The following is a 10,167-nucleotide window of genomic DNA, read 5'->3' on the forward strand; positions in this document are numbered from 1 at the left end:
TCTCTGATACCCTCTGACACTCCCTTCCCCTCTCTGAGATCCCCGTAATCTCTGATACTCTCTGACACACCCTTCCCCTCTCTGAGATCCCATTACTCTCTGATACCCTCTGACACTCCCTTCCTCTATCTTGGATCCCCTTACACTCTCTGATACCCTCTGACACTCCTTCCCCTCTCTGAAACCCCTTCCCCTCTCTGAGATCCCATTACTCTCTGATCCCCACTGACACTCCCTTTTTCTCTCCGAGACCCCCTCACATTCTCTGATTCCCTCTGACACCCCGTCCCCTCTCTGAGATCCCCTTACTCTCTCTGATACCCTCTGACACTCCCTTCTTCTCACTGAGATCCCCTTACTCTCTCTGATACCCTCTGACACTACCTTCTTCTCTCTGAGATACCCTTAGTCTCTCTAATAAGCTCTGACACTCCCTTCAACTCTCTGAGATCCCTTCACACCCTCTGATACCCTCTGGCACTCCCTTCCTCTCTCTGAGATCCCCGGACTCTCTGATCCCCTCTGACACTACCTTCCTCTATCTTGGATCCCCTTACTCTCTCTGATAACCTCTGACACCACTTCCCCTCTCTGAGATCCCCTTACACTCTCTGATACCCTCTGACACTCCTTCCCCACTCTGACATCCCTACCCCTCTCTGAGATCCCATTACTCTCTGATACCCTCTGACACTCCTTCCCCTCTCTGACACCCCTTCCCCTCTCTGAGATCCCATGACTCTCTGGTACCCTCTGACACTCCCTTTCTCTCTCTGAGACCCCCTCACATTCTCTGATTCCATCTGACACCCCTTCCCCTCTGTGAGATCCCCTTACTCTCTCTGATACCCTCTGACAATCCCTTCTTCTCTCTGAGATCCCCTTACTCTCTCTGATACCCTCTGACACTCCCTTCCCCTCTCTGAGATCGCCTTTCTCTCTGATACCCTCTGACACTCCCTTCACCTCTCTGAGATCCCCTCACACTCTCTGATGCCCTCTGACACTCTCTTTATCTCTCTGAGACCCCCTAACACTCTCTGGTACCCTCTGAGACTCCCTTCCTCTCTCTGAGATCCCCTTCCACTCTCTGATACACTCTGACATTCCCTTCCCCTCTCTGAGATCCCCGTACTCTCTGATACCCTCAGACACTCCCTTCCCCTCTCTGAGATCCCCGTACTCTCTGATACTCTCTGACACACCCTTCCCCTCTCTGAGATCCCATTGCTCTCTCATACCCTGTTGCACTCCCTTCCACTCTCTGGGATCCCCTAACACCCTCTGATACCCTCTGACACTCTCTTCCTCTCTCCGAGATCCCCTCATACTCTCTGATACCCTCTGACACTCCCTTCCCCTCTCTGAGATCCCCAAAATCTCTCCGATACCCTCTGACACTCCCCTCCCCTCTCTGAGATCCCCTTGCTGTCTCTGATAATCATCGTTCACTCTCTTCCTCTCTCTGAGATCCCCTCACACTCTCTGATACACTCTGACACTCCCTTCCTCTCTCTGAGATCCCCGCAAACTCTCTCTGATACCCTCTGACACGCCTTACCATCTCTGATCCCCCTTGCACTCTCCGATATCCTCTGACACTGCCTTCCACTCTCTGAGATCCCCTCATACTCTCCGATACCCTCTGACACTCCCGTAACCTCTCTGAGATCCCCTTACACTCTCTGATACCCTCTGACACACCCTTCCTCTCTCTGGGATCCCCTTACACTCTCTGATACCCTCTGACACTCCCTTCCCCTCTCTGAGATCCCCGTAATCTCTGATACTCTCTGACACACCCTTCCCCTCTCTGAGATCCCATTACTCTCTGATACCCTCTGACACTCCCTTCCTCTATCTTGGATCCCCTTACACTCTCTGATACCCTCTGACACTCCTTCCCCTCTCTGAAACCCCTTCCCCTCTCTGAGATCCCATTACTCTCTGATCCCCACTGACACTCCCTTTTTCTCTCCGAGACCCCCTCACATTCTCTGATTCCCTCTGACACCCCGTCCCCTCTCTGAGATCCCCTTACTCTCTCTGATACCCTCTGACACTCCCTTCTTCTCACTGAGATCCCCTTACTCTCTCTGATACCCTCTGACACTACCTTCTTCTCTCTGAGATCCCCTTACTCTCTCTAATACGCTCTGACACTCCCTTCAACTCTCTGAGATCCCTTCACACCCTCTGATACCCTCTGGCACTCCCTTCCTCTCTCTGAGATCCCCGGACTCTCTGATCCCCTCTGACACTACCTTCCTCTATCTTGGATCCCCTTACTCTCTCTGATAACCTCTGACACCACTTCCCCTCTCTGAGATCCCCTTACACTCTCTGATACCCTCTGACACTCCTTCCCCACTCTGACACCCCTTCCCCTCTCTGAGATCCCATTACTCTCTGATACCCTCTGACACTCCTTCCCCTCTCTGACACCCCTTCCCCTTTGTGAGATCCCCTTACTCTCTCTGATACCCTCTGACAATCCCTTCTTCTCTCTGAGATCCCCTTACTCTCTCTGATACCCTCTGACACTCCCTTCCCCTCTCTGAGATCCCCGTTCTCTCTGATACCCTCTGACACTCCCTTCACCTCTCTGAGATCCCCTCACACTCTCTGATACACTCTGACACTCCCTTCCCCTCTCTGAGATCCCCGTACTCACTGATACCCTCAGATACTCCCTTCCCCTCTCTGAGATCCCCGGACTCTCTGATACTCTCTGACACACCCTTCCCCTCTCTGAGATCCCATTGCTCTCTCATACCCTGTTGCACTCCCTTCCACTCTCTGGGATCCCCTAACACCCTCTGATACCCTCTGACACTCTCTTCCTCTCTCCGAGATCCCCTCATACTGTCTGATCCCCTCTGACACTCCCTTCCCCTCTCTGAGATCCCCAAACTCTCTCTGATACCCTCTGACACTCCCCTCCCCTCTCTGAGATCCCCTTACTGTCTCTGATAATCATCGTTCACTCTCTTCCTCTCTCTGAGATCCCCTCACACTCTCTGATACACTCTGACACTCCCTTCCCCTCTCTGGGATCCCCTTACACTCTCTGATAACCTCTGACACTCCCTTCCCCTCTCTGAGATCCCCTTACTCTCTCTGATACCCTCTGACACTCTCTTCCTCTCTCTGAGACCCCCTTACACTCTCTGATACCCTCTGACACTCCCTTCCCCTCTCTGAGATCCCCTTACTCTCTCTGATACCCACTGACACTCCCTTCCCCTCTGTGAGATCCCCTTACTCTCTCTCATACCCTCTGACACTCTCTTCCTCTCTATGAGATCCCCTCACACTCGCTGATACACTCTGACACTCCCTTCCTCTCACTGAGATCCCCCCACACTCTCTCTGATACCCTCTGACACCCCTGCCCCTCTCTGAGCCCCCTTACACTCTCTGATACCCTCTGACACTCCATTCCCCTCTCTGAGATCCCCTCACACTCTCTGATAAATTCTGACACTCTCTTCCTCTCTCTGAGACCCCCTTACACTCTCTGGAACCCTCTGACACACCCTTCCCTTCTCTGAGATACCCTTACACTCTCTGATACCCTCTTACACTCCCTTACCCTCTCTGAGATCCACTAACACTCTCTGATACACTCTGACACAGCCTTCCTCTCTCTGGGCTCCTCTTACACTCTCTGATACCCTCTGACACTCCCTAAACCTCTCTGCGATCCCCTCACATTCTCTGATACCATCTGACACTCCCTTCCTCTCTCTGAGATCCCCTTACACCCTCTGATACCCTCTGACACTCACTTCCTCTCTCTGAGATCCCTTTGCACTTTCTGATACCCTCTAACACCTCTTCCCCTTTCTGCGATCCCCTTACTCTCTCTGTTACCCTCTGACACTCCCTTCTTCTCTCTGAGAACCCCTTACTCTCTCTGATACACTCTGACACTCCCTTCCCCTCTCTGAGATCCCCTCACACTCTCTGATGCCCTCTGACACTCCCTTCCCCTCTCTGAGATCCCCGTACTCTCTGATGATCTCTGACACTCCCTTCCCCTCTCTGAGATCCCATTACTCTCTGATACCCTCTGATAGTCCCTTCCTCTCTCTGGGATCCCCTCACACCCTTTGATATCCTCTTACACTCCCTTCCTCTCTCTGAGACCCCCTTACACTCTCTGATACCCTGTGACACTCCCTCCCCCTCTCTGAGATCCCCTTACAAACTCTGATACCCTCTTACACCCCTTCCCCTCTCTTAGATCCCCTCACACTCTCTGATACCCTCTGACACTCCCTTCCCCTCTCTGAGCCCCCTTGCACTCACTGATACCCTCTGACACTCCCTTCCCCTCTCTGAGATCCCCTCGCACTCTCTGATACCCTCTGACACTCTCTTCCTCTCTCTGATACCCCCTTACACTCTCTGGAACCCTCTGACACTACCTTCTTCTCTCTGAGATCCCCTTACTCTCTCTAATACGCTCTGACACTCCCTTCAACTCTCTGAGATCCCTTCACACCCTCTGATACCCTCTGGCACTCCCTTCCCCACTCTGAGATCCCCTCACACTCTCTGATACCCTCTGACACTCTCTTCCTCTCTCTGAGACCCCCTTGCACTCTCTGATACCCTCTGACACTCCCTTAACCTCTCTGAGATCCCCTTACACTCTCTGATACCCTCTGACACACCCTTCCTCTCTCTGGGATCCCCTTACACTCTCTGATACCCTCTGACACTCCCTTCCCCTCTCTGAGATCCCCGTAATCTCTGATACTCTCTGACACACCCTTCCCCTCTCTGAGATCCCATTACTCTCTGATACCCTCGGACACTCCCTTCCTCTCTCTGTGGTCCCCTCACGCCTTCTGATACCCTGTGATACTCCCTTCCTCTCTCTCAGATCCCTGTACTCTCTGATACCCTCTGACACTCTCTGCTCTCTCTTGGATCCCCTTACTCTCTCTGATAACCTCTGACACCACTTCCCCTCTCTGAGATCCCCTTACTCTCTCTGATACGCTCTGACACTCCTTCCCCTCTCTGACACCCCGTCCCCTCTCTGAGATCCGATTACTCTATGATACCCTCTGACACTCCCTTCCGCTCTCCGAGACCCCCTTACACTCTCTGGTACGCTCTGACACTCACTTCCTCTCTCTGAGATCCCCTTACACTCTCTGATACCCTCTGACACTCCATTCTCATCTCTGAGATCCCCTTACACTCTCTGGTACCCTCTGGCACACACTTCCTCTCTCTGGGATCCCCTTGCACTCTCTGATACCCTCTGACACTCCCTTCCCCTCTCTGAGATCCCCTTACTCTCTCTGATACCCTCTGACACTCTCTTCCTCTCTCTCAGACCCCCTTACACTCTCTGATACCCTCTGACACTCCCTTCCCCTCTGTGAGATCCCCTTACTCTCTCTCATACCCTCTGACACTCCCTTCCTCTCTCTGAGATACCCTCACACTCTCTGATACACTCTGACACTCCCTTCCTCTCACTGAGATCCCCCCACACTCTCTCTGATACCCTCTGACACCCCTGCCCCTCTCTGAGCCCCCTTACACTCTCTGATACCCTCTGACACTCCCTTCCCCTCTCTGAGATCCCCTCAAACTCTCTGATAACTTCTGACACTCTCTTCCTCTCTCTGAGATCCACTAACACTCTCTGATACACTCTGACACAGCCTTCCTCTCTCTGGGATCCTCTTACACTCTCTGATAACCTCTGACACTATCTTCCCCTCTCTGAGATCCCCGCACACTCTCTGAAACGCTCTGACACTCCCTTAACCTCTCTGAGATCCCCTCACATTCTCTGATACCATCTGACACTCCCTTCCTCTCTCTGAGATCCCCTTACACTCTCTGATACCATCTGATACTCACTTCCTCTCTCTGAGATCCCTTCGCACTCTCTGATACCCTCGAACACCTCTTCCCCTTTCTGCGATCCCCTTCCTCTCTCTGCTACCCTCTGACACTCCCTTCTTCTCTCTGAGAACCCCTTACTCTCTCTGATACACTCTGACACTCCCTTCCCCTCTCTGAGATCCTCTCACACCCTCTGATACCCTCTGACACTCCCTTCCTCTCTCTGAGACCCCCTTACACTCTCTGATACCCTGTGACACTCCCTCCCCGTCTCCGAGATCCCCTCACAGTCTCTGATACCCTCTGACACTCCCTTCCCCTCTCTGAGCCCCCTTGCACTCACTGATACCCTCTGACACTCCCTTCCCCTCTCTGAGATCCCCTCGCACTCTCTGATACCCTCTGACACTCTCTTCCTCTCTCTGATACCCCCTTACACTCCCTGGAACCCTCTGACACTCCCTACCCCTCTCTGAGATCCCCTTACACTCTCTGATACCCTCTGACACTCCCTTCCCCTATCTGAGATCCCCTAACACTCTCTGATACACTCTGACACACCCTTCCTCTCTCTGGGATCCCCTTACACTCTCTGATACCCTCTGACACTACCTTCCCCTCTCTGAGATCCCCTTACACTCTCTGAAACCCTCTGACACTCCCTTCCCCTCTCTGAGATCCCCTCACATTCTCTGATACCCTCTGACACTCCCTTCCTCTCTCTGAGATCCCCTTACACCCTCTGATACCCTCTGACACTCACTTCCTCTCTCTGACATCCCCTTACACTCTCTGATACCCTCTAGCACCTCCTCCTCTCTCTGCGATCCCCTTACTCTCTCTGTTACGCTCTGACAGTCCCTTCCCCTCTCTGAGATCCCCTCTCACTCTCTGATACCCCCTTACACTCCCTTGGCATCTCTGAGATCCCCTTACACTCTCTGATAGCCTCTGACACTCCCTTCCCCTCTCTGAGATCCCCTCACACTCTCTGATACCCTCTGACACTCCCTTCCCCTCTCTGAGATCCCCTCACACTCTCTGATACCCTTTGACACTCCCTTCCCCTCTCTGAGATCCCCTCGCACTCTCTGATACCCTGTGACACTCTCCTCCCTTCTCTGAGATCCCCTCACACTCTCTGATACACTCTGACACTCCCTTCCCCTCTGTGAGATCCCCTCGCACTCTCTGATACCCTCTGACACTCCCTTCCTCTCTCTGAGATCCCCTGTCACTCTCTGATACCCTCCGACACTCCTTTCCCCTCTCTGAGATCCCCTTACACTCTCCGATACCCTCTGACACACCCTTCCTCTCTCTGGGATCCCCTTCCACTCTCTGATACACTCTGACACACACCTCCCCTCTCTGAGATCCCCTCACACTCTCTGAACCCTTTGACATTCCCTTCCCCTCTCTGAGATCCCCTGACACTCTCTGATACCCTCTGACACTCCCTTCTTCTCTCTGAGATCCCCTTACTCTCTCTGATACTCTCTGACGAACCCGTCCCCTCTCTGAAATCCCATGACTCTCTGATACCCTCTGACACTCCCTTCCTCTCTCTGGGATCCCCTCACACCCTCTGATACCCTCTGACACTCCCTTCCTCTCTCTGAGATCCCCGTACTCTCTGATACCCTCTGACACTCCCTTCCTCTATCTTGGATCCCCTTACACTCTCTGATAACCTCTGACACTCCTTCCACTCTCTGAAACCCCTTGCCCTCTCTGAGATCCCATTACTCTCTGATCCCCACTGACACTCCCTTTTTCTCTCCGAGACCCCCTCACATTCTCTGAATCCCTCTGACACCCTGTCCCCTCTCTGAGATCCCCTTACTCTCTGATGCTCTCTGACACTCCCTTCCCGTCTCTGAGATCCCATTACTCTCTGATACCCTCTGACACTCCCTTCCTCTCTCTGGGATCCCCTCACACCCTCTGATACCCTCTGACACTGCCTTCCTCTCTCTGAGACCCCCTTACACTCTCTGATACCCTGTGACACTCCCTCCCCCTCTCTGAGATCCCCTTACAAACTCTGATACCCTCTTACACCCCTTCCCCTCTCTGAGATCCCCTCACACTCTCTGATACCCTCTGACACTCCCTTCCCCTCTCTGAGCCCCCTCGCACTTCCTGATACCCTCTGACACTCTCTTCCTCTCTCTGATACCCCCTTACACTCTCTGGAACCCTCTGACACTCCCTTCCCCTCTCTGAGATCCCCTTACACTCTCTGATACCCTCTGACACTCCCTTCCCCTATCTGAGATCCCCTAACACTCTCTGATACAATCTGACACACCCTTCCTCTCTCTGGGATCCCCTTGCACTCTCTGATACCCTCTGACACTCCCTTCCCTCTCTGAGATCCACTTACGCTCTCTGAAACCCTCTGACACTCACTTCCCCTCTCTGAGATCCCCTCACATTCTCTGATACCCTCTGACACTCCCTTCCTCTCTCTGAGATCCCCTGACACTCTCTGATACCCTCTGACACTCCCTTCTTCACTCTGAGATCCCCTTACTCTCTCTGATACTCTCTGACGAACCCGTCCCCTCTCTGAGATCCCATGACTCTCTGATACCCTCTGACACTCCCTTCCTCTCTCTGAGATCCCCGTACTCTGTGATACCCTCTGACACTCCCTTCCTCTATCTTGGATCCCCTTACACTCTCTGATACCCTCTGACACTCCTTCCCCTCTCTGAAACCCCTTCCCCTCTCTGAGATCCCATTACTCTCTGATCCCCACTGACACTCCCTTTTTCTCTCCGAGACCCCCTCACATTCTCTGATACCCTCTGACACTCCCTTCCCCTCTCTGAGATCCCCTCACACTCTCTGATACCCTTTGACACTCCCTTCCCCTCTCTGAGATCCCCTCGCACTCTCTGATACCCTGTGACACTCTCCTCCCTTCTCTGAGATCCCCTCACACTCTCTGATACACTCTGACACTCCCTTCCCCTCTCTGAGATCCCCTCGCACTCTCTGATACCCTCTGACACTCCCTTCCTCTCTCTGAGATCCCCTGACTCTCTCTGATACCCTCTGACACTCCCTTCCCCTCTCTGAGATCCCCTTACACTCTCCGATACCCTCTGACACACCCTTCCTCTCTCTGGGATCCCCTTCCACTCTCTGATACACTCTGACACACCCTTCCCCTCTCTGAGATCCCCTCACACTCTCTGAAACCCTCTGACACTCCCTTCCCCTCTCTGAGATCCCCTGACACTCTCTGATACCCTCTGACACTCCCTTCTTCTCTCTGAGATCCCCTTACTCTCTCTGATACTCTCTGACGAACCCGTCCCCTCTCTCAGATCCCATGACTCTCTGATACCCTCTGACACTCCCTTCCTCTCTCTGGGATCCCCTCACACCCTCTGATACCCTCTGACACTCCCTTCCTCTCTCTCAGATCCCCGTACTCTCTGATGCCCTCTGACACTCCCTTCCTCTATCTTGGATCCACTTAAACTCTCTGATACCCTCTGACACTCCTTCCCCACTCTGACACCCCTTCCCCTCTCTGAGATCCCATTACTCTCTGATACCCTCTGACACTCCCTTTCTCTCCCTGAGACCCCCTCACATTCTCTGATTCCATCTGACACCCCTTCCCCTCTGTGAGATCCCCTTACTCTCTCTGATACCCTCTGACAATCCCTTCATCTCTCTGAGATCCCCGTACTCTCTGATACCCGCAGACACTCCCTTCCCCTCTCTGAGATCCCCTCACACTCTCTGATGCCCTCTGACACTCTCTTCATCTCTCTGAGACCCCCTAACACTCTCTGGTACCCTCTGAGACTCCCTTCCTCTCTCTGAGATCCCCTTACACTCTCTGATACCCTCTGACACTCCCTTCCCCTAAGTGAGATCCCCGTACTCTCTGATACTCTCTGACACCCCCTTCCCCTCTCTGAGATCCCCTTACTGTCTCTGATAATCATCGTTCACTCTCTTCCTCTCTCTGAGATCCCCTCACTCTCTCTGATACCCTCTGACACCCCTTCCCCTCTCTGATCCCCCTTGCACTCTCTGATATCCTCTGACACTCCATTCCACTCGCTGAGATCCCCTCATACTCTCTGATACCCTCTGACACTCCCTTAACCTCTCTGAGATCCCCAACACGCTCTGATACCCTCTGACACTCCCTTCCCCTCTCTGAGATCCCCGTAATCTCTGATACTCTCTGACACACCCTTCCCCTCTCTGAGATTCCATTACTCTCTGATACCCTCTAACACTCCCTTCCTCTCTCTG

Source organism: Heptranchias perlo, chromosome 42 (genome assembly GCF_035084215.1).
Source record: "Heptranchias perlo isolate sHepPer1 chromosome 42, sHepPer1.hap1, whole genome shotgun sequence".
NCBI lineage: Eukaryota > Metazoa > Chordata > Chondrichthyes > Hexanchiformes > Hexanchidae > Heptranchias > Heptranchias perlo.